Genomic DNA, 23,564 nt, shown 5'->3' with positions numbered 1-23,564 from the left:
GTGTGTCCCTCCCACGCTGTGTGTGTCCCTATCACGCTGTGTGTGTGTGTCCCTCCCTTGCGGTGTGTGTGTCCCTCCCTCGCGGTGTGTGTGTCCCTCCCACGCTGTGTGTGTGTGTGTCTCTCACACGCTGTGTGTGTGTGTGCCACTCCCTCCCTGGCTGTGTGTGTGTGTGTGTCCCTCCCTGGCTGTGTGTGTGTGTGTGTCCCTCCCTCGCTGTGTGTGTGTTTGTCCCTCCCACGCTGTGTGTTTGTCCCTCCCACGCTGTGTGTGTGTCCCTCCCACGCTGTGTGTGTGTGTTTGTCTCTCCCACGCTGTGTGTCCCTCCCACGCTGTGTGTGTCCCTCCCTCGCTGTGTGTGTGTCTGTGTGTGTGTGTCCCTCCTTCGCTGTGTGTGTGTGTCCCTCCCTCGCTGTGTGTGGGTGTGTCCCTCCCTCGCTGTGTGTGGGTATGTCCCTCCCTCGCTGTGTGTGAGCATGTCCTTCCCACGCTGTATGGGTGCGCGTGTCCCTCCCACGCTGTGTGTGTGCGTGTCCCTCCCACGCTGTGTGTGCGCGTGTCCCTCCCTCGCTGTGTGTGTGTGTGTGTGTGTGTGCGCGCGCGCGTGTCCCTCCCTCGCTGTGTGTGTGCGTGTCCCTCCCTCGCGCTGTGTGTGTGTGTGTGTGCGCCCGTGAAACTCCCTCGCTGTGTGTGTGCGCGTGTCCCTCCCTCGCTGTGCGTGTGCGTGTCCCTCCCTCGCTGTGTGTTTTCGTGTCCCTCCCTCGCTGTGCGTGTCCCTCCCTCGCTGTGTGTGTGCGTGTCCCTCCCTCGCTGTGTGTGTGCGTGTCCCTCCCTCGCTGGGTGTGTGTGTGTCCCTCCCTCGCTGTGTGTGTATGTGTGTGTGTGTGTGTCCCTCCCTCGCTGTGAGTGCATGTCTCTCACTCTTGCAGTGTGTGCGTGTCCCCCTAACTGTGTGTGTGTGTGGCCCCACTCATTGTGTGTGTGCGTGGCCCTCCCTCGCTGTGTGTGCATGTGTCTCCCCCTCGGTGGGTGTGCGCATGTCCCTCTCTTGCTCTCTGTGTGTGTTTGTGTTTGTGTGTTTCCCTCCCTCACTGTGTGTGCATTTCCTCTCTCACTGTGTGTGTCTGTAATTTTGTGCTTGCGCATGCGCGTGTCCCTCCCTCGCTGTGTGTGCGTACTCCCCTCTTGCTGTGAGTATGTGTGTCCCTGTTGTAGTGTATGTGAGTGTCGTTCCCTCGCTCTGTGTGTGTGTGTGTGTGTGTGTGTGTGTGTGTCCCTCCCTTGCTATGTGTCAGTGTGTATCCCCTTAACTGTGTGTATGTGTGCGTGTCCCTCCCTCGCTTTGTGTGTGTGTGTGTCCCTCTTGTGTGTGCGTGTCACTCCCTCGCTCTGTGTGTGTGTCCCTCCCTCACTGTGTGAGTGCATATCCTCCCTTGCTGTGTGTGTGTGTGTCCCTCCCTCGCCATGTCTGTGCGTGTCCCCTCTCCCTGTGTGTGCGTGCTTCCTGTCAATTTCTGTGCACATGCCCTGCCCCTCGCCGTGTGTGTGCTTGTCCCTCCTTCCCTGTATGTGTCCATCCCATGCTATGTGTGTCCCTCGCTCTGTGTTTGTTTGTGTGTGTGTGTCCCTCGCTTGCTGTGTGTGTCCCTCGCTTGCTGTGTGTGTGTCCCTCGCTGTGTGTGCATCCCTACCTCGCTGTGTGTGTGCGCGTCCCTCTGTCGCTGTGTGTGCGTATCCCTCCCTCGCTATGCGTGTGCATGTCCCTCCCTTGCTGCGTGTCTCAGCAAGTCCCTCGCTCGCTGTGTGTGTGCGTCTCTTGCTTGCTGTGTGTGTCCCTCCCTCACTGTGTGTGTCCCTCGCTCGCTGTGTGTGTGTGCGCGCGCACGTCTCTCGCTTGCTGTGTGTGTGTTTCCCTTCCTCTAGTGTGTACGTGTCACACTCTCACATTGTGTTTGTGTGTCCCCCCTTCACTGCGTGTTCCTCACTTGCTGTGTGTGTGTGTGTGTGCGTGTCCCTCCCTCACTGTGTGTGAGAGTGTGTCTCCCTCCCTTGCTGTGAGTGTGACCCCCTCTTCGCTGTGTGTGTTTGTCTCCCTCCCTTGCTGTGAGTGTACGTGTCCCCCCTCGCTGTGTGTGTGCGCCCCACCTCACTGTGTGTGTGTGCGCGCGCGCGTGTCCCTCCCTTGCTGTGTATGTGTGAGTTTCCCCCTCTTGCTCTGTGTGTGTGTGTGTGTGTCTCTTGGTGTGCATGTGTGTGCGTGGCCCTCCCTCGCTGTGTATGCATGTATCCCTCTCTTGTTCTGTGTGTGTGTTTGTGTGTGTCGCTCCCTGGCTGTGTGTGTGTGTGTCCCTCCCTGGCTGTGTGTGTGCGTGTCCCCCTTTCGCTGTATGCCTCCTCTTGCACGTGTCGCTCCCCTGCTGTATGTGCGTGTCCCTCCCTCGCTGTCTTTGTGCGTGTGTGTGTGTGTGTGTGTCCCTCCCTCACTGTGTGTGTGTCCCTTCCACGTTGTGTGTGTGTGTGTGTGTCCCTCCCTCATTGTGTGTCCCTCCCATGCTGTGTGTGTGTGTCACTCCCACGCTGTGTGTGTGTGTGTCCCTCCCACGCTGTGTGTCCCTCCCTCATTGTGTGTGTCCCTCCAATGCTGTGTGTGTGTGTCCCTCCCACGCTGTGTGTGTGTGTGTGTGTCCCTCCCACGCTGTGTGTGTGTGTGTCCCTCCCACGCTGTGTGTGTGTGTCCCTCCCTCGCTGTGTGTGTCTGTCCCTCCCACGCTGTGTGTGTGTGTGTCTCTCACACGCTGTATGTGTGTGTGTCACTCCCTCCCTGGCTGTGTGTGTGTGTGTCCCTCCCTGGCTGTGTGTGTGTGTTTGTCCCTCCCTGGCTGTGTGTGTGTGTCCCCCTCCCTGGCTGTGTGTGTGTGTCCCCCTCCCTGGCTGTGTGTGTGTGTGTCCCTCCCTCGCTGTGTGTGTGTGTCCCTCCCTCGCTGTGTGTGTGTGTGTGTGTGCGCGCGCGTGTCCCTCCCTCGCTGTGTGTGTGTGTCCCTCCCTCGCTGTGTGTGTGTGTCCCTCCCACGCTGTGTGTGTGTTTGTCCCTCCCTGGCTGTGTGTGTGTGTCCCGCTCCCTGGCTGTGTGTGTGTGTCCCCCTCCCTGGCTGTGTGTGTGTGTGTCCCTCCTTCGCTGTGTGTGTGTGTCCCTCCCTCGCTGTGTGTGTGTGTGTGTGCACGCGCGTGTCCCTCCCTCGCTGTGTGTGTGTGTCCCTCCCTCGCTGTGTGTGCGTGTCCCTCCCTCGCTGTGTGTGCGCGTGTCCCTCCCTCGCTGTGCGTGTGCGTGTCCCTCCCTCGCTGTGTGTTTTCGTGTCCCTCCCTCGCTGTGCGTGTCCCTCCCTCGCTGTGTGTGTGCGTGTCCCTCCCTCGCTGTGTGTGTGCGTGTCCCTCCCTCGCTGGGTGTGTGTGTGTCCCTCCCTCGCTGTGTGTGTATGTGTGTGTGTGTGTCCCTCCCTCGCTGTGAGTGCATGTCTCTCACTCTTGCAGTGTGTGCGTGTCCCCCTAACTGTGTGTGTGTGTGGCTCCACTCACTCTGTGTGTGCGTGGCCCTCCCTCGCTGTGTGTGCATGTGTCTCCCCCTCGGTGGGTGTGCGCATGTCCCTCTCTTGCTCTCTGTGTGTGTTTGTGTTTGTGTGTTTCCCTCCCTCACTGTGTGTGCATTTCCTCTCTCACTGTGTGTGTCTGTAATTTTGTGCTTGCGCATGCGCGTGTCCCTCCCTCGCTGTGTGTGCGTACTCCCCTCTTGCTGTGAGTATGTGTGTCCCTGTTGTAGTGTATGTGAGTGTCGTTCCCTCGCTCTGTGTGTGTGTGTGTGTGTGTGTGTGTGTGTGTGTGTGTGTGTGTGTCCCTCCCTTGCTATGTGTCAGTGTGTATCCCCTTAACTGTGTGTATGTGTGCGTGTCCCTCCCTCGCTTTGTGTGTGTGTGTGTCCCTCTTGTGTGTGCGTGTCACTCCCTCGCTCTGTGTGTGTGTCCCTCCCTCACTGTGTGAGTGCATATCCTCCCTTGCTGTGTGTGTGTGTGTCCCTCCCTCGCCATGTCTGTGCGTGTCCCCTCTCCCTGTGTGTGCGTGCTTCCTGTCAATTTCTGTGCACATGCCCTGCCCCTCGCCGTGTGTGTGCTTGTCCCTCCTTCCCTGTATGTGTCCATCCCATGCTATGTGTGTCCCTCGCTCTGTGTTTGTTTGTGTGTGTGTGTCCCTCGCTTGCTGTGTGTGTGTCCCTCGCTTGCTGTGTGTGTGTCCCTCGCTGTGTGTGCATCCCTACCTCGCTGTGTGTGTGCGCGTCCCTCTGTCGCTGTGTGTGCGTATCCCTCCCTCGCTATGCGTGTGCATGTCCCTCCCTTGCTGCGTGTCTCAGCAAGTCCCTCGCTCGCTGTGTGTGTGCGTCTCTTGCTTGCTGTGTGTGTCCCTCCCTCACTGTGTGTGTCCCTCGCTCGCTGTGTGTGTGTGCGCGCGCACGTCTCTCGCTTGCTGTGTGTGTGTTTCCCTTCCTCTAGTGTGTACGTGTCACACTCTCACATTGTGTTTGTGTGTCCCCCCTTCACTGCGTGTTCCTCACTTGCTGTGTGTGTGTGTGTGTGCGTGTCCCTCCCTCACTGTGTGTGAGAGTGTGTCTCCCTCCCTTGCTGTGAGTGTGACCCCCTCTTCGCTGTGTGTGTTTGTCTCCCTCCCTTGCTGTGAGTGTACGTGTCCCCCCTCGCTGTGTGTGTGCGCCCCACCTCACTGTGTATGTGTGCGCGCGCGCGTGTCCCTCCCTTGCTGTGTATGTGTGAGTTTCCCCCTCTTGCTCTGTGTGTGTGTGTGTGTCCCTCTTGGTGTGCATGTGTGTGCGTGGCCCTCCCTCGCTGTGTATGCATGTATCCCTCTCTTGTTCTGTGTGTGTGTTTGTGTGTGTCGCTCCCTGGCTGTGTGTGTGTGTGTCCCTCCCTGGCTGTGTGTGTGCGTGTCCCCCTTTCGCTGTATGCCTCCTCTTGCACGTGTCGCTCCCCTGCTGTATGTGCGTGTCCCTCCCTCGCTGTCTTTGTGCGTGTGTGTGTGTGTGTGTGTGTCCCTCCCTCACTGTGTGTGTGTCCCTTCCACGTTGTGTGTGTGTGTGTGTGTCCCTCCCTCATTGTGTGTCCCTCCCATGCTGTGTGTGTGTGTCACTCCCACGCTGTGTGTGTGTGTGTGTGTGTGTGTGTCCCTCCCACGCTGTGTGTCCCTCCCTCATTGTGTGTGTCCCTCCAATGCTGTGTGTGTGTGTCCCTCCCACGCTGTGTGTGTGTGTGTGTGTGTCCCTCCCACGCTGTGTGTGTGTGTGTGTGTGTCCCTCCCACGCTGTGTGTGTGTGTCCCTCCCTCGCTGTGTGTGTCTGTCCCTCCCACGCTGTGTGTGTGTGTGTCTCTCACACGCTGTATGTGTGTGTGTCACTCCCTCCCTGGCTGTGTGTGTGTGTGTCCCCCTCCCTGGCTGTGTGTGTGTGTCCCCCTCCCTGGCTGTGTGTGTGTGTGTCCCTCCCTCGCTGTGTGTGTGTGTCCCTCCCTCGCTGTGTGTGTGTGTGTGTGCGCGCGCGCGTGTCCCTCCCTCGCTGTGTGTGTGTGTCCCTCCCTCGCTGTGTGTGTGTGTCCCTCCCACGCTGTGTGTGTGTTTGTCCCTCCCTGGCTGTGTGTGTGTGTCCCTCTCCCTGGCTGTGTGTGTGTGTCCCCCTCCCTGTCTGTGTGTGTGTGTGTCCCTCCCTCGCTGTGTGTGTGTGTCCCTCCCTCGCTGTGTGTGTGTGTGTGTGCGCGCGCGTGTCCCTCCCTCGCTGTGTGTGTGTGTCCCTCCCTCGCTGTGTGTGCGTGTCCCTCCCTCGCTGTGTGTGCGTGTCCCTCCCTCGCTGTGCGTGTGCGTGTCCCTCCCTCGCTGTGTGTTTTCGTGTCCCTCCCTCGCTGTGCGTGTCCCTCCCTCGCTGTGTGTGTGCGTGTCCCTCCCTCGCTGTGTGTGTGCGTGTCCCTCCCTCGCTGGGTGTGTGTGTGTCCCTCCCTCGCTGTGTGTGTATGTGTGTGTGTGTGTCCCTCCCTCGCTGTGAGTGCATGTCTCTCACTCTTGCAGTGTGTGCGTGTCCCCCTAACTGTGTGTGTGTGTGGCTCCACTCACTGTGTGTGTGCGTGGCCCTCCCTCGCTGTGTGTGCATGTGTCTCCCCCTCGGTGGGTGTGCGCATGTCCCTCTCTTGCTCTCTGTGTGTGTTTGTGTTTGTGTGTTTCCCTCCCTCACTGTGTGTGCATTTCCTCTCTCACTGTGTGTGTCTGTAATTTTGTGCTTGCGCATGCGCGTGTCCCTCCCTCGCTGTGTGTGCGTACTCCCCTCTTGCTGTGAGTATGTGTGTCCCTGTTGTAGTGTATGTGAGTGTCGTTCCCTCGCTCTGTGTGTGTGTGTGTGTGTGTGTGTGTGTGTCCCTCCCTTGCTATGTGTCAGTGTGTATCCCCTTAACTGTGTGTATGTGTGCGTGTCCCTCCCTCGCTTTGTGTGTGTGTGTGTCCCTCTTGTGTGTGCGTGTCACTCCCTCGCTCTGTGTGTGTGTCCCTCCCTCACTGTGTGAGTGCATATCCTCCCTTGCTGTGTGTGTGTGTGTGTCCCTCCCTCGCCATGTCTGTGCGTGTCCCCTCTCCCTGTGTGTGCGTGCTTCCTGTCAATTTCTGTGCACATGCCCTGCCCCTCGCCGTGTGTGTGCTTGTCCCTCCTTCCCTGTATGTGTCCATCCCATGCTATGTGTGTCCCTCGCTCTGTGTTTGTTTGTGTGTGTGTGTCCCTCGCTTGCTGTGTGTGTGTCCCTCGCTTGCTGTGTGTGTGTCCCTCGCTGTGTGTGCATCCCTACCTCGCTGTGTGTGTGCGCGTCCCTCTGTCGCTGTGTGTGCGTATCCCTCCCTCGCTATGCGTGTGCATGTCCCTCCCTTGCTGCGTGTCTCAGCAAGTCCCTCGCTCGCTGTGTGTGTGCGTCTCTTGCTTGCTGTGTGTGTCCCTCCCTCACTGTGTGTGTCCCTCGCTCGCTGTGTGTGTGTGCGCGCGCACGTCTCTCGCTTGCTGTGTGTGTGTTTCCCTTCCTCTAGTGTGTACGTGTCACACTCTCACATTGTGTTTGTGTGTCTCCCCTTCACTGCGTGTTCCTCACTTGCTGTGTGTGTGTGTGCGTGTCCCTCCCTCACTGTGTGTGAGAGTGTGTCTCCCTCCCTTGCTGTGAGTGTGACCCCCTCTTCGCTGTGTGTGTTTGTCTCCCTCCCTTGCTGTGAGTGTACGTGTCCCCCCTCGCTGTGTGTGTGCGCCCCACCTCACTGTGTGTGTGTGCGCGCGCGCGTGTCCCTCCCTTGCTGTGTATGTGTGAGTTTCCCCCTCTTGCTCTGTGTGTGTGTGTGTCCCTCTTGGTGTGCATGTGTGTGCGTGGCCCTCCCTCGCTGTGTATGCATGTATCCCTCTCTTGTTCTGTGTGTGTGTTTGTGTGTGTCGCTCCCTGGCTGTGTGTGTGTGTGTCCCTCCCTGGCTGTGTGTGTGCGTGTCCCCCTTTCGCTGTATGCCTCCTCTTGCACGTGTCGCTCCCCTGCTGTATGTGCGTGTCCCTCCCTCGCTGTCTTTGTGTGTGTGTGTGTGTGTGTCCCTCCCTCACTGTGTGTGTGTCCCTTCCACGTTGTGTGTGTGTGTCCCTCCCTCATTGTGTGTCCCTCCCATGCTGTGTGTGTGTGTCACTCCCACGCTGTGTGTGTGTGTGTGTGTGTCCCTCCCACGCTGTGTGTCCCTCCCTCATTGTGTGTGTCCCTCCAATGCTGTGTGTGTGTGTCCCTCCCACGCTGTGTGTGTGTGTGTGTGTCCCTCCCACGCTGTGTGTGTGTGTGTGTGTGTGTGTCCCTCCCACGCTGTGTGTGTGTGTCCCTCCCTCGCTGTGTGTGTCTGTCCCTCCCACGCTGTGTGTGTGTGTGTCTCTCACACGCTGTATGTGTGTGTGTCACTCCCTCCCTGGCTGTGCGTGTGTGTGTCCCTCCCTGGCTGTGTGTGTGTGTTTGTCCCTCCCTGGCTGTGTGTGTGTGTCCCCCTCCCTGGCTGTGGGTGTGTGTCCCCCTCCCTGGCTGTGTGTGTGTGTGTCCCTCCCTCGCTGTGTGTGTGTGTCCCTCCCTGGCTATGTGTGTGTGTGTGTGTTTGTCCCTCCCTGGCTGTGTGTGTGTGTGTGTGTGTCCCCCTCCCTGGCTGTGTGTGTGTGTGTCATTCCCTCCCTGGCTGTGTGTGTGTGTGTCCCTCCCTGCCTGTGTGTGTGTGTGTCCCTCCCTGGCTATGTGTGTGTGTGTGTGTGTGTGTCCCTCCCACGCTGTGTGTGTGTGTCCCTCCCACGCTGTGTGTGTGTGTTTGTCCCTCCCTGGCTGTGTGTGTGTGTGTGTGTGTGTGTCCCTCCCACGCTGTGTGTGTGTGTCCCTCCCACGCTGTGTGTGTGTGTCCCTTCCTCGCTGTGTGTGTGTGTTTGTCCCTCCCTGGCTGTGTGTGTGTGTGTGTGTGTGTCCCTCCCACGCTGTGTGTGTGTGTCCCTCCCACGCTGTGTGTGTGTGTCCCTCCCACGCTGTGTGTGTGTGTTTGTCCCTCCCTGGCTGTGTGTGTGTGTTTGTCCCTCCCTGGCTGTGTGTGTGTGTGTGTGTGTGTGTGTCCCTCCCACGCTGTGTGTGTGTGTCCCTCCCACACTGTGTGTGTGTGTCCCTCCCACGCTGTGTGTGTGTGTCCCTCCCACGCTGTGTGTGTGTGTCCCTCCCACGCTGTGTGTGTGTGTCCCTCCCACGCTGTGTGTGTGTGTCCCTCCCACGCTGTGTGTGTGTGTCCCTCCCTCGCTGTGTGTGTCCCTCCCTCGCTGTGTGTGTCCCTCCCACGCTGTGTGTGTGTGTCCCTCCCACGCTGTGTGTGTGTCCCTCCCTCGCTGTGTGTGTCCCTCCCACGCTGTGTGTGTCCCTCCCACGCTGTGTGTGTGTGTGTGTCCCTCCCACGCTGTGTGTGTGTGTGTCCCTCCCTCGCTGTGTGTGTGTGTGTTTGTTTGTGTGTGTGTGTGTGTGTGTGTCCCTCCTTCGCTGTGTGTGTGCGCGTGTCCCTCCCACGCTGTATGTGTGCGCGTGTCCCTCCCACGCTGTGTGTGTGCGTGTCCCTCCCACGCTGTATGTGTGCGCGTGTCCCTCCCACGCTGTATGTGTGCGCGTGTCCCTCCCACGCTGTGTGTGTGCGTGTCCCTCCCTCGCTGTGTGTGCGTGTCCCTCCCTCGCTGTGTGTGTGCGCGTGTCCCTCCCACGCTGTGTGTGTGCTTGTCCCTCCCACGCTGTGTGTGCGTGTCCCTCCCTCGCTGTGTGTGTGTGTGTGTGCGCGCGTGTCCCTCCCTCACTGTGTGTATGCGTGTCCCTCCCTCGCTGTGTGTGTGTGTGTGTGTCCCTCCCTCGCTGTGTGTGTGCGTGTCCCTCCCTCGCTGTGTGTTTTCGTGTCCCTCCCTCGCTGTGTGTGTGTGCGCGCGTGTCCCTCCCTCGCTGTGTGTGTGCGTGTCCCTCCCTCGCTGTGTGTGTGCGTGTCCCTCCCTCGCTGTGTGTGTGCGTGTCCCTCCCTCGCTGTGTGTGTGCGTGTCCCTCCCTCTGTGTGTGTATGTGTGTGTGTGTGTCCCTCCTTCGTTCTGTGTGTGTGTGTGTGTGTGTCCCTCCCTCGCTGTGAGTGCATGTCTCTCACTCTTGCAGTGTGTGCGTGTCCCCCTAACTGTGTGTGTGTGTGGCCCCACTCGCTGTGTGTGTGCGTGGCCCTCCCTCGCTGTGTGTGCATGTGTCTCCCCCTCGGTGGGTGTGCGCATGTCCCTCTCTTGCTCTGTGTGTGTGTTTGTGTTTGTGTGTTTCCCTCTCACTGTGTGTGTCTGTAATTTTGTGCTTGCGCATGCGCGTGTCCCTCCCTCACTGTGTGTGCGTGCTCCCCTCTTGCTGTGAGTATGTGTGTCCCTGTTGTAGTGTATGAGAGTGTCGTTCCCTCGCTCTGTCTGTGTGTGTGTGTGTGTGTGTGTGTGTGTGTGTCCCTCCCTTGCTATATGTCAGTGTGTATCCCCTTAACTGTGTGTATCCCTCCCTCGCTTTGTGGGTGTGTGTGTGTGTCCCTCCCTTGCTCTTTGTGTATAACCCCCTCACTGTGTGTGCTCATCCTCCCTTGCTGGGTGAGTGCATGACCCCCTTGCTGTGTGTGCGTGTGTCCCTCCCTCGCCGTGTCTGTGCGTGTCCCCTCTCGCTGTGTGTGTTTGTGTATGTCCCTCCCACGCTGTGTGTCTGCATGTCCTTCCCTCGCTGTGTATGAGCGTGTCCCTCCTTCGCTGAGCATGTGCATGTCCCTATCTTGCTGCATGTCTCAGCAAGCCTTTCACTCGCTGTGTGTGTCCCTCGCTCGCTGTGTCTGTGTGTGTGCGCGTCCCTTTCTCGTTGTGTGTGTGTGTACGTGTCACACTGTCACAGTATCTGTTTGTGTGTCGCCCCTTCACAGCGTGTCCCTCACTCGCTGTTGTGTGTGTATGTCACTCCATCGCGTTGTGTGTATGTCTCTCTCTCTCTTGCTGTGTGTGTGCATGTCTCACCCTCGCTCTGTGTGTGTGCGCGTACGTGTCCCAACCTCACTGTGAGTGTGCGTGACCCCCCTCGCTGTGTGTGCGTGTTCCTCCTCGCTGTGTGTGTGTGTGTCCCTCCCTCGCTGTGTGTGTGTATGTGTGTGTCCCTCCCTCGCTCTGTGTGTGTATGTGCCTCTCCCTCGCTGTGTGTGTGTGTGTGCGGTCCCACCCTCGCTGTCTGTGTATGTTCGTGTCCCTCCCTCGCTGTGTGTGTGTGCGTGTCCCTCGCTGTGCATGTGTCAGTCCGTGTGTGTCTGTGTGTCCCTCTTGCTGTGCGTGTGTGAGTGCATGTCCCCCCTTGCTGTGTGTGTGTGTCCCTCCCACGCTGTGTGTACATGTCCTTCTCTCCCTTGCTCTGTGTGTAAGTGTGTGCGTGTGTCCCTCCCTTGCTGTGTGCGCGTGTCCCCCACGTGCTGTGAGTATGTGTCCCTCTTGATGTGTATGTGAGTGTCACTCCCTCACTGTGTCTGTGTGTCCCTCCCTCGCTGTGTGTCTGCATGTATCCCCTTAAATGTGTGTATGTGTGCGTGTCCCTCCCTCGCTTTGTGTGTGTGTGTGTCCCTCTTGTGTGTGCGCGTGTCACTCCCTCGCTCTGTGTGTGTGTCCCTCCCTCACTGTGTGAGTGCATATCCTCCCTTGCTGTGTGTGTGTGTGTCCCTCCCTCGCCATGTCTGTGCGTGTCCCCTCTCCCTGTGTGTGCGTGCTTCCTGTCAATTTCTGTGCACATGCCCTGCCCCTCGCCATGTGTGTGCTTGTCCCTCCTTCCCTGTGTGTCCCTCCCATTCTATGTGTGTCCCTCGCTCTGTGTTTGTTTGTGTGTGTGTATCCGTCGCTTTGTGTGTGCATCCCTACCTCGCTGTGTGTGTGCGCGTCCCTCTGTCGCTGTGTGTGCGTATCCCTCCCTCGCTATGCGTGTGCATGTCCCTGCCTTGCTGCGTGTCTCAGCAAGTCCCTCGCTCGCTGTGTGTGTGCGTCTCTTGCTTGCTGTGTGTGTCCCTCCCTCACTGTGTGTGTCCCTCGCTCGCTGTGTGTGTGTGCGCGCGCACGTCTCTTTCTTGCTGTGTGTGTGTTTCCCTTCCTCTAGTGTGTACGTGTCACACTCTCACATTGTGTTTGTGTGTCCCCCCTTCACTGCGTGTTCCTCACTTGCTGTGTGTGTGTGAGTGCGTGTCCCTCCCTCACTGTGTGTGAGAGTGTGTCTCCCTCCCTTGCTGAGTGTGACCCCCTCTTCGCTGTGTGTGTGTGTCTCCCTCCCTTGCTGTGAGTGTACGTGTCCCCCCTCGCTGTGTGTGTGCGCCCCACCTCACTGTGCATGTGCGCGCGCGCGTGTCCCTCCCTCGCTGTGCATGTGTGAGTTTCCCCCCCTTGCTCTGTGTGTGTGTGTGTGTGTGTCCCTCTTGGTGTGCGTGTGTGTGCGTGGCCCTCCCTCGCTGTGTATGCATGTATCCCTCTCTTATTCTGTGTGTGTGTTTGTGTGTGTCCCTCCCTGGCTGTGTGTGTGTCCCTCCCTGGCTGTGTATACATGTCCCTCCCTGGCTGTGTGTGTGTGTCCCTCCCTGGCTGTGTATGCATGTCCCTCCCTGGCTGTGTGTGTGCGTGTCCCCCTTTCGCTGTATGCTTCCTCATGCACGTGTCACTCCCCTGCTGTATGTGCGTGTCCCTCCCTCGCTGTCTTTGTGTGTGTGTCCCTCCCTCACTGTGTGTGTGTGTGTGTGTGTCCCTCCTTCGCTGTGTGTACATGTCCCTCTCTCGCTGTTTGTGTCTGTGTTTGTCTGCTTTCTCATGCATGTGTCGCTCCCTCGCTGTGTGTGGGTGTGTGTGTCCCGCTTGCTGTGTCTGTGTGTGTGCATGTGTCGCCCCCTCGCTCTCTGTGTGTGTGTGTGTGTGTGTGTGTCCCTCCTTCGCTCTGTGTGTGCGCGTGTGTGTGGGGTCTCACCCTCGCTGTCTGTATGTGTGCGTGTCCCTCCCTCACTGTGTATGTGTGAGTTTCCCCCCCCTTGTGGTGTGTGTGTGTGTGTGTGTCCCTCTTGCTGTGCGTGTGTGCGCGTGGCCCTCCCTCGCTGTGTGTGCATGTGTCGCCCTCTCGCTATGTGTATGTGTGTGTTTCTCTCCCTCGCTCTCTGTGTGTGGTCCCACCCTCGCTGTCTGTGTGTGTGCTTGTCCCTCCCTTGCCGTGTATTTGTGTGTCCCTCTCTCGCTGTGTGCCTGTGTTTGTGTGCTTGCACATGTGCGTGTCCCTCCCTCGCTGTGTGTCCGTGTCCCCCTCTTGCTGTGAGTATGTGTCCCCCTTTTGCAGTGTATGTGAGTGTCCCTCCCTTGCTGTGTGTGTGTGTGTCACTCCCTCACTGTGGGTCTGTGTGTCCCTCTCATGCTGTGTGAGTGTGTGTGTGTGTCCCTGCCTCTCTGTGTGTCTGCGTGTATCCCCTTAACTGTGTGTATGTGTGCGTGTCCCTCCCTTGCTTTGTGTGTGTGTGTACGTTACTCCCTCACTGTGTGTGTGTGTCCGTCCCTTGTGTGTGTGTCCCTTCCTTGTTCTTTGTGTTTCTCCCCCTAACTGCATGTGCGCATCTCCCCTCGCTGTGTGAGTGCCTGTCCCCCCTTGCTGTGTGTGTCCCTCCTCGCCGTGTTTGTGCATGCCCCCTCTCAATTTCTGTGCACATGCCCTCCCCCTCGCTGTGTGTGTGCTTGTCCCTCCTTCCCTGTGTGTGTGTCACTCCTCGCTGTGTGTGTGTGTGTGTGTGTGTGTGTCCGTTCCTTGTGTGTGTGTCCCTCCCTCACTCTGTATGTGTGTGTGTGTGTGTGTACGTTTCATTCCCTCACTGTTTGTGTGTCTCTCGCTTGCTGTGTGTTTGTGTCTCTCTCTCGCTGTGTGTGCGTGTTCCTCCCTCTCTGCGTGTCTCAGCAAGTCCCTCCCTTGCTGTGTGTGTCCCTCGCTGTGTGTGTGTCCCTTCCTCATTGTGTAAGTGTATGTGTCACACCCTCACAGTATGTGTTTGTGTGTATCACCCTTCGCTGCATGTCCCTCACTCGCTCGTTGCGTATGTGTCACTCCCTCGCATTGTGTGTATGTGTCTCTCTCTCGCTCTGTGTGTACATCTCCCTCCCTCGCTGTGAGTGTGTGTGTCCCCCCTCGCTCTGTGTGTGTGTGTGTGTGTCTGTGTGTGTGCGTGTCTCCATCCCTCCCTCTGTGTGTGCGTGTGTATATGTGCACGTGTCCTTCCCTTGCTGTGTATGTGTATGTCCCTCCCTTGCTGTGTGTGTGTGCATGTCCCTCCCTCACTGTGTATTGTCATGTCCTTCCCTCACTGTGTGCGCATGTTCCTCTCTCACTGTGTGTGCACGTGTCACTCCCTTGCTGTGTGTGTGTCCCTCCCTTGTGTGTGTGTGTGTCCCTCTTTGTGTATATCCCCCTCAATGTAAGTGCGCATCTCCCCTTGCTGTGTGTGCATGTCCCCCCTTGCTGTGTGTGCGTGTGTCCCTCCCTCGCTGTGTGTGCGTGTGTCCTTCTCAATTTCTGTGCACGTGCCCTCCCCCTCGCCGTATGTCTGCTTGTCCCTCCTTCCCTGTGTGTGTGCGTATCCCTCCCTCGCTGTGTGTGTGCGTATCCCTCCCTCGCTGTGTGTGTGCGTATCCCTCCCTCGCTGTGTGTGTGTGTATATCCCTCCCTCGCTGTGTGTGTATGTGTGTGTGTGTGTCCCTCCCTCGCTGTGTGTGTGCTTGTCCCTCCCTCGCTGTGTGTGTGCGCGTCCCTCCCTTGCTGTGTGTGCGCGCATCCCTCCCTCGCTGCATGTCTCAGCAAGTCCCTTGCTCGCTGTGTGTGTGTATGTGTGTGTCTCTTCCTCGCTGTTTGTGCGTACGTGTCACATCCTCACTGTATGTGTTTGTGTGTCCCCCCCCTTCACTGCGTGTCCCTCACTCGCTGTTTGAGTGTGTGTCACTCCATCGCGTTGTGTGTATTTTTCTCTCTCTCGCTGTGTGTGTGCGTATCACTCCTTCGCTCTGTGTGTGTGTTTACGTGTGTGTCCCTCCCTCTGTGTGTGTAAGTGTGTCTCCCTCCCCACACTGAGAGTGTGCGGGTCCCCCTCGCTGTGTGTGTGTGTGTGTGTGTCCCCTCACTGTATCTGTGTGTGTGTCCGTCCCTCCCTCGCTGTGCGTGCGTGTGTGTGTGTGTCCCTCCCTCGCTGTGTGTGTGTGTGTGTGGTCCCATCCTCGCTGTCTGTGTGTGTGTGTGTGTGTCTGTGTGTATGTCTCCCTCGCTGTGTATGTGTGAGTTTCCCCTACTTGCTGTGTGTGTGAGACCCTCTTACTGTGCGTGTGTGTGCGTGGCCCTCCCTCGCTGCGTGTGCATGTGTCTCCACCTCGCTGTGTGTCTGCGTGTATCCCTCTCTTGTTCTGTGTGTGTGTTTGTGTGTGACTCTCCCTCACTGTGTGTGCATGTCCCTCCCTGGCTGTGTGCGCGCGTGTCCCTCTCTTGCTGTGTGCGTGTGTGCGTGGCCCTCCCTCGTTGTGTGTGCATGTGTCTCCCTCTTGCTGTGTTTGCGAGTGTCCCTCTCTTGCTCTGTGTGTGTCTGTGTGTGTTTGTGTCCCTCCCTCGCTGTGTATGCATGCAGGGATGGAGACTGGGATTTTCCAGATCTCTGTGGTGGTATCAGTGCCATTTTTAATCCTCACTGCATCTGTCTAATTTCCCATTCTGCCTATTCCTCTGTCTCCTGTAGGTACTCAGAAAGGTTCAGACTTGATTAACTTCCCAGCTGCTGGGTGTCTCGTCCATTACCACATTGAAGATGGTCGGTCAGCCAGAGAGACAAAGGGCAGGGAGATCTAGAGCCTTCAATAAATCCTGCAGTGAGGTAAGATCACTCACAGTGCACAGAGCAGAGAGCAATGAGAGGGCTCCAAACATCGGCTAACAAGACATGACACAAGTACAGTGCTGGAGGCGGAGCACAGTTTGTACACATCCCAGGCTCAATCATCACTCCTAATGTAAGTTCTGTATCTATGGCATTTCTTGTGCACCAGTGCGTGTCCCTCCCAGTGTCTTCAATAATTTGTAACTCCTATAACAGTTCCTATCCCTGTAATGTCCTCCTATCCCAATAGTCCCTCCACATATTTGAAATGTACTGCATTCCAGACTACCATCCCTATCACTGTAACTTGCTTCAGTGTCCACAACATGCCTTATCTTGGTAGTCTCCTCCTCCAATAACTGAAGACAGAGTCATGCAGCACAAACTGTTCCTTCAATCCAACTAGTCCGTGCTGACCAGAATCCATGAACGAGTCACGTTTCCCTGCATTTGACCCGTATCCATAAAAACCTTCTCCTCCTCATGTACCTGCCCAAATGTCTTTTACATGTTGTTATTGTACTTTTCTCTACCACTTCCCCTGGAAGCTCATTCAATAACTGCACCATCCTCTGTGTAGAAAATTTTCTCCTAAAATCGCTTTTAAGTCCTTCCTCTCCCATCTCTTATTTATGCCCACTACAACACACAACATGACAGTGCAATACAGGCCCTTCGGCCTTCGATTTTGCGCCAACGTGTGGAATCAATCTGCAGCCCATCGAACCAACACTATTCCAATTCTTGTCCATATGCCTATCCAATGACCGTGTAAATGCCCTTAAAGTTGGCGAGTCTACCACTATTGCAGGCAATGCATTCCATGCCCCAACTATTCTGAGTAAAGAACCTACCTCTGGCATCTGTCCCATATCTATTTATTAATATTAATATCTACCTCAATTTAAAGCTATCTCCCCTCGTGCTAGGCATCGCCATCCAAGAGAAAAGGCTGTCACTGTCCAACCCATCTCACCTGCTGATTATTTTATATGTCTCAATTAATTGACATCAAACACATTCTCTTGAACAAAAACAGCTTAAAGTCCCTCAGCCTTTCCTCATAAGACCTTCCCTCCATACCAGGTAACTTCCTAGTAAATCTCCTCTGAATCCTTTCCCAAGCTTACACATCCTTCCTGAACAAATGTGGCCACACCCAGAGTTTTGTACACCTGCAGCATGATCTAATGGTTCTGAAACTCAATCCCTCTACCAAGATAAGCTCACACACTGGCTTCTGAAAAAAAACCCATAAACCTGGGTGGCAACTTTGAAGGATCTATGTACATGGACATAGAGATCTCTCTGTTCATCTGCACTACCAACAATCTTACCATTATCCCAGTACTCTGTGTTCCTGTTACTCCCTCCAGAGTGAATCACCTCACTCCTTTCCACATTAAACTCCATTTGCGAACTTTCAGTCCAGCTGTCTACTTATACCATTCTGTAACCTACCACATCCTTCGTCACTATCCACAACTCTACCAACCTTAGTGTCTTCTGCAAATTTACTTCCTTCAATGCCCTCATCCAGGTCATTTATATAAATGACAGCAACAGTGGACCCAAACACATCCTGGCAGTACCCACTAGTAACTGAACTCCAGGATTGATATTTCCCATCAACCACTACCCTCTGCCTTCTTTCAGTGAGCCAATTTCTGATCCAAACTGCTAAATCACCCACAATCCCATGCCTCCGTATTATCGGCAATAGCCTACCATGGGGAACCTTAACAAATGCCTTACTGAAATACATACACACCACATCAACTGCTTTACCCTCATCCATCTCTTTGTTCACCTTCTTAAAGAGCTCAATAAGTTTTGTGAGGCACAACCTACCCTTCACAAAATCGTGTTGGTTATCCCTAATCAACTTACTCATCTCCAGATGATTATAAATCCTATCCCTTACAAGCCTTTCCAACACTTTACCCAGAATCAAAGTAAGGCTCACACGTCTATAACTATCAGGATTTTCTCCACTCCCCTGCTTTGGGTGGCATGGTGGCACAGTGGTTAGCACTGCTGCCTCACAGCGCCAGAGACCCGGCTTCAATTCCTGCCTCAGCCAACTGTGTGGAGTTTGCACATTCTCTCCGTGTCTGTGTGGGTTTCCTCCGGGTGTTCTGGTTTCCTCCCACAGTCCAAAATGTGCAGGTTAGCTGAATTGGCCATGGTAAATTGCCCATAGTGTTAGGTGAAGGGGTAAATGTAGGGGAATGGGTCTTGGTGGGTTGCTCATCAGAGGGTCGGTGTGGACTTGTTGGGCTGAAGGGCCTGTTTCCACACTAAGTAATCTAATCTAAGGGGATAACATTTGCTCTCCTCCAACCTTCTGGCACTATTCCTGTAAACAATGACGACATAAACCTCAAAGCCAAAGGCGTGGCAATCTCCTTCCTGGATTCCCAGAGAATCCGAGCGTAAATCCCATTCGGCCTCGGGGACTTATCTATTTTTAGACTTTGCAGATTTGCTAACACCTCCTCCTTCTGCACTTCGATCCAATCTAGTTATGGACTCCACTACCCTGGGGTAAAGACGTTGACTAATCACCTTACCTGTATCCCTCGTGGTTTTAATCATCATCCTGCGATTTGGATCATCGAAGGACAATGATACAAATAGTTCTGCTCGGGCCTCTGCCACTACTTTGCCACAATGTTCTGGGATACACTTGTTCAGGACCTAGGGCTTTCTCTACCTTTATGTTTGAAGACCTCCAGCACCACCTCTTCTGTAATGGGGACTCTTTACAAACCATCACTGTGTCTTTAACTGACTTGTCCACAGTAATTTCTGACATAAAATGTTCATTTAGGGTCTCACCCATCCCCTGTGGTTCCACACATGGATGGCCTTATTGATCTTTGCGGGGCCCTATTGTCTCTGTAGTTTCTTTTTGTATGTGTGTGCTGTAGAATTTCCTTGCATTCTCCTTAACCTTACCAGCCAAAGCTATCTCATTCCCCAATGTTGCTTTCCAGCTTATCCAGCTTCTCCGTTTCTCTCAAACCCTTTAGTATCAGTAGCATCTTCGTTAATCCTTGCTTCATTTACAGTTTCAGGAAATGCTTCCCAAAGCAGGAGGATCAGAATTCTACACAGTACTTCAACTGGGGACCCAGCAATGTCTTGTACAGCCGTATCATGATGTACCAGCTCATGTCCTCAATGCTCTGACCCACGACGGCAAGTGTGCCTAATGTTACTTTCCCCAGCCTGTCCACCTGCGATGCCACTTCCAAGGAACAATGTAACTGTACCCCTTGGTCTCTCTCTGTTCCACAACACTGCCCAAGGCCCGACCATTAACTGTTAGTCCTCCCTAGTTTGCCTTAACAAAATCTATCACCTTAATCCAACTCCATCTTTCATTCCTTGGCCCACTGGCTCAGTTGTTCGCGATCCCCTTCGATAACTGTATTCCCAGCCCACTATAACCCGTGTTATATCCGGACCTTTTTCAACAAACTTACTAACAATGACTCCTATGCTCTTACAGAAATATTTTCCATAAATGTGCATAACAGTGGATCTAGCACTGTTCCTTATGGCACACTGCTGGTCATAGGCCCCCAGTCTGCACAACAACCCTCTCCCACCACTCTGCTTCCTACTGTCAAATCAATTTTGTATCCAGTTGGCTATCTCTCCCTGATCCCATGTGATCTAATCTTACTAACCAGTGTTCCCCGCTAAACCCTGTCCAAGGCCTTGCTGTGGTCAGTATAGACACAGTCTCCTGTTCTGTCTTCTTCTATCTTCTTAGTCACGTCTTCAACAAACTCAGGCAAGTTTGTGAGACACTACTTGTGTACTTTGCGTTAACTGTCTCTAATCAACCCTTGCCTTTCGAAATGCATGTAACTCCTGTCCCTCCAACACCGTACGCACCACAAACATCAAGCCAATTGGTCTTTTGGTGCCTGGCTTTCCCTCACAGCAGTTTTAAACACTGGCACAACATTAAACACCCTGCAGGCTTCCAACTCATCACCCGTGGCTGTCACTGATATAAATATCTCTTTAAGGGGCAATTCTTCCTGAGTTTCCCCCAATACACATGATTAGCTCGAGGGATTTGTCTTTTTTAAATGCGTTTTTAAAACTCCAGCTCCTCATGTTCTGTTATGCGGAGTCTTTTGAAGACTTTATTTCCCTGACTTCCCCAGTCTTTAAGTACTGATGTGAAATTTTCGTCAAGGATCTCACCCATCTTCTGTGGTTCCACACATGGAGTACCCCATTGATCTTTAATGGGGCACATACTGTCTCTAATTAATCTTCTGTCGTTCGTATTCATGTAGAATTCCTTTGGATCTTACTCAGCATTATCAGCCAAAGTTTTCTCAGGTCTTCTGTTTGCCCTACTGCTTTCCCTCTTCAGTGTATTACTGTACCCACAATGTTCTTCGAGGAATCCAGCTGACCATATATGACATGGACTGCCTTTTTCTTGACCAGAACCTTAATACCCTCAATCATCCAGAATTTTCTACTTGTAATCAGCATTGTCCTTCACATGAACTGAAATATCCTCACCCAGAACTCTCATTTTATTGCTCTTTTGAAAGCTTCGCACCTGCCTGAGGTCCCTTTACCTGCAAATAGTCTCCACAATCAACTGTTAAAAGCTCTTGACCGATACCTTCTGGATTGGGGCAGGACAATGTTGATGGTTCACTTGTGGACCAGTCCTGTCTTTTTCCATAACTGTTTTCAACCTAATACAGTTGTGTCACTTTCCCCAACTAATACCTCAGTCCCTTTCCCTACCTTTTTCTCCAAGGGGAGGTCAGGTTTTGCCCCTATCTCCAGGGGGAGGGTGAACAACCAGTGGTAATTGTGCACATCAGTACACATGACATAGGTACAGTTGGATGGGTTCTGGTCAAGTGAGTATCGGGAGTTAGGTAAGAAGGTAAAAAGCAGGGCTACAAGAGTAGCGAGCTCCAGATTACTCCCAGTGCCGCTCGCAAGGGGATTAGGATTCTGAAAAAGAGAGAGACTATTAGCCAGTCAGAGGAAAATACACCAGCCACCGAGAGCAAGTTTCCTATTCAGGATATCCAGGGACACAGTCAAGGGACGGAAAAGACTTCTGGTTTAAAGGGCATTTATTTCATGAGGCCTGACTGGTAAGGCAGGTGAGCTCAGAAGCATGGATTGGCTCTGGGGACTGGGATATTATAGCCATAACAGAAACATGGCTGAGAGAAGGGCAGGACTGGCAGCTCAGTGTTCCCGGATACAGAGGGTGCAGGCGTGACAGAAAGACAAGTAAGTGAGGAGGGGGAGTTGTGCTTTTGATAAGGGAGAACATAACAACAGTGCTCAGAGAGGATACTCCTAAAGAGTCATTTCATGAGGTCATATGATTAGGAGTTAGAAAGAAGAAGGGGGTGGTCACTTTGTTGGGACTGTATTATAGACTCGCAAATAACCAGCGGGTATGAGAAGAGCAGCTGTGTAGAGAGATTGTAGACAGCTGTAGGAATAAGAGAGTAGTATTGATTGGAGATTTTAATTTCCCCTGGATTGACTGGGCCACTCAGAGAATAAAAGGCCCGTATGGGTTGGAATTTGTCAAATGTGTCCAAGAAAGTTTCCCAGATCAATATGAATACCGTCCTATTCTACTCAGGTGGGCCCAACATTGGACCTCCCCTGAGAAAACAAGGTCAGAAAGTGACTGAAGTGTCAGTCGGAGAGCACTTTGGGTCCAGTGACCGCAACTGTCTTAGTTTTAACGTAACTATGGAAAACGATAGGAGAGATCCACAGGTTAAGGAGCTATGCTGGAATACAGCCAGTTTTGGGGCCATGAAGCAGGACCTAGTAGAGGTTGAGTGGGTGAGTCTGTTGAAGGAAAGAAACGACTGGAAAATGGGAGGCTTTTAAAAGTGTGATACTGAAAATCCAGGGTCAGTATGTAACTGTTAGGGTGAAGGGAAAATGGCAGGTTTAGGGATCTCTGGCTGATGAGGGATATTGAGGCTCTGGTCTGGAAATGAAGATGGTATACATTGGGTTTAAGGTTTCCGTATCTACCTAAACTCTTCCAGTCCTAAAGACACAATCAATCTGTGGAGACCCTATAATCTTCTCAGGCCTCTGCCATACTCCGATCTGTAGAACCCACTCCAGTCCCTGTGACTGTCTCGATCCAGTTCCTAAAGGAACCGCGATCTGTGTAACATGCTCACATCACTATCACCAACCCTGTCAATTAAGCTCTTCCAGTATTTCCACCCATCTACTCATCTGCGTAAACTTCTCCAGCTCTTACACCCCTATCTGTGTTAACAATAACCTCCCCTGCAACACTTTCCCACTTAGGCCAAACTGGAGGAGGTTACTAATGCTCCTTTATCTGTGTAACTGTCTCCAACCAAAATTGCTGTTCTTATCTCCAGGAAAATCTGTCCGATTCCACACCTTCCATGTCTAAATAACCCCAGAACCTAAGCCTTTCGATATCTCTAAACCTGTTCAGTCCCGACTACCCTCCATATGTGTGTTTTTCTTACAGTCTATACATCCTACATTATCTCTGTAATCCGCTCCATTCCCTAAATAGTACCTGTCTGTGATCAGACCTTTCCTACCAACTTTCTTATCCCATAAACTGCTCCATCTCTCCCTCCTCCCCAACTCCATGAACTCCTGCAGGCCCAATAGCTCTCCACATTTCTGTAACCTCTTGAGGCCCTATGGTCCTCCCTCCCTGTGAAACCACCTCCAGTCCCCATATCCCTCCCAATCTGGGTTCTCTGCTCCAGATCAGACCATTGCTGTCTCTGCAAACACCTGCACTCCTGACAACTCTTCCCATTTGTGTAACCTCGTTCAGACCCCATACTCTCCAGCTTCCTGAATCCTCTTCCTGCCATTGCAACCAAAACCATGTTTATGTAACAACTTCCGGGGCTTAAACCTCCCCGACTCAGTAACCTCTTGAAGTCCTAACGAGACACACAAACTGTGAAACCTCTCATTTCCCTACAATCCTCCCTCCCTCCCTCCTCAAATGCCTTCATCACCATAAAACCTCACAATTACTGAAGCCTCATTTTGGCACTGCAAACCTCCTAATGTCTGCAAAACCCTCTTGTCCTGATATTCCTCCCTATCTCTGTAACGCCCTCCACCCTCCAGTGCCCTTCTGGGGAACTTGATAGAGGAGGGAAGATTTGTAGAGTCTGGGCCATGTTACGGAGGTAGAATCCTGGGAATTACAGATTTAGTCTAATGTTTGTTGTGTGCAGATTATTGGTGGGGACTCTATATACAGGATTTATAACTGCTTGGAAAATCATAGTTAAATTTTAGACAGTCAGCATGGGTTTGTGAGGGGTCAGGTCATGCCTCACAAACCTTATTGAATTCTTTGAGGATATGGCAGAATATGTTGATGGCTCGTTCAGAAAAGAAGGATGATTGGGATACAGGGAAATCTATCTGTCTGGATACAGGATTGGATGGCCTAGAGAAGACAGAGGTTGGCAGCAGATGGACAGTATTGAGCGTGGAGCTCAGTGACCAGTGGTGTTCTGTAACAATCGGCTCTGGGACTCTGCTCTTTGTGATTTTTATAAATGACTTGGATGTGGATGTTGGAGAGTGGGTTAGTAAGTTTGCCAATCACATGAAGGTTGGTGGAGTGGTGGGTAATGTGGATGGCTGTTGTAGGTTGCAATGGGACATTGACAGGACACAGAGCTGGGCTGGAAGTGGCAGATGGAGTTCAATCTGGAAGTGTGAAGTGATTCATTCTGGAAGGTCGAATTTAAATGCAGAATACTGGGTGAAAGGCAGAATACTTGGCAGTGTAGAGGAACAGAGAGATCATGGGGTGCATGTCCATTATTCCCTCAAGTTGCCACGCACGTTGATAGGGTTGTTAAAAAGGCATATGTTGTGTTGGCTTTCCTTAGCAAGGGGACTGATTTTAAGAGCCGTGAGGTTTTACTGCATCTTTATAGCGTTCTGGTGAGACCACACTTGGAATATTGTGTTCAGTTCTGGTCCCATTTTTACAGCAAGGATGTGC

At 53.7% G+C, this 23,564-nt stretch overlaps 1 long non-coding RNA gene across 3 annotated transcripts in view; it reads left to right on the top strand.

Annotated features, from left to right (window-relative positions):
* Positions 1-23,564, top strand: part of LOC148137366 (uncharacterized) — a 217,323-nt gene that overhangs the window by 118,457 nt on the left and 75,302 nt on the right. For all 3 annotated transcript variants that reach the window (XR_015754373.1, XR_015754371.1, XR_015754372.1), the window contains exon 3: positions 15,359-15,493. This is a non-coding gene — a long non-coding RNA (uncharacterized LOC148137366). The remainder of the gene's footprint in view (positions 1-15,358; positions 15,494-23,564) is intronic.

Source organism: Chiloscyllium plagiosum, unplaced genomic scaffold, assembly GCF_037043375.1.
Source record: "Chiloscyllium plagiosum isolate Xiang-an unplaced genomic scaffold, Cpla_swu_hap1 HiC_scaffold_44, whole genome shotgun sequence".
NCBI lineage: Eukaryota > Metazoa > Chordata > Chondrichthyes > Orectolobiformes > Hemiscylliidae > Chiloscyllium > Chiloscyllium plagiosum.
The sequence above is the reverse complement of the archived record's forward strand: the minus strand, read 5'-3'. Positions and strand labels throughout refer to the sequence as shown.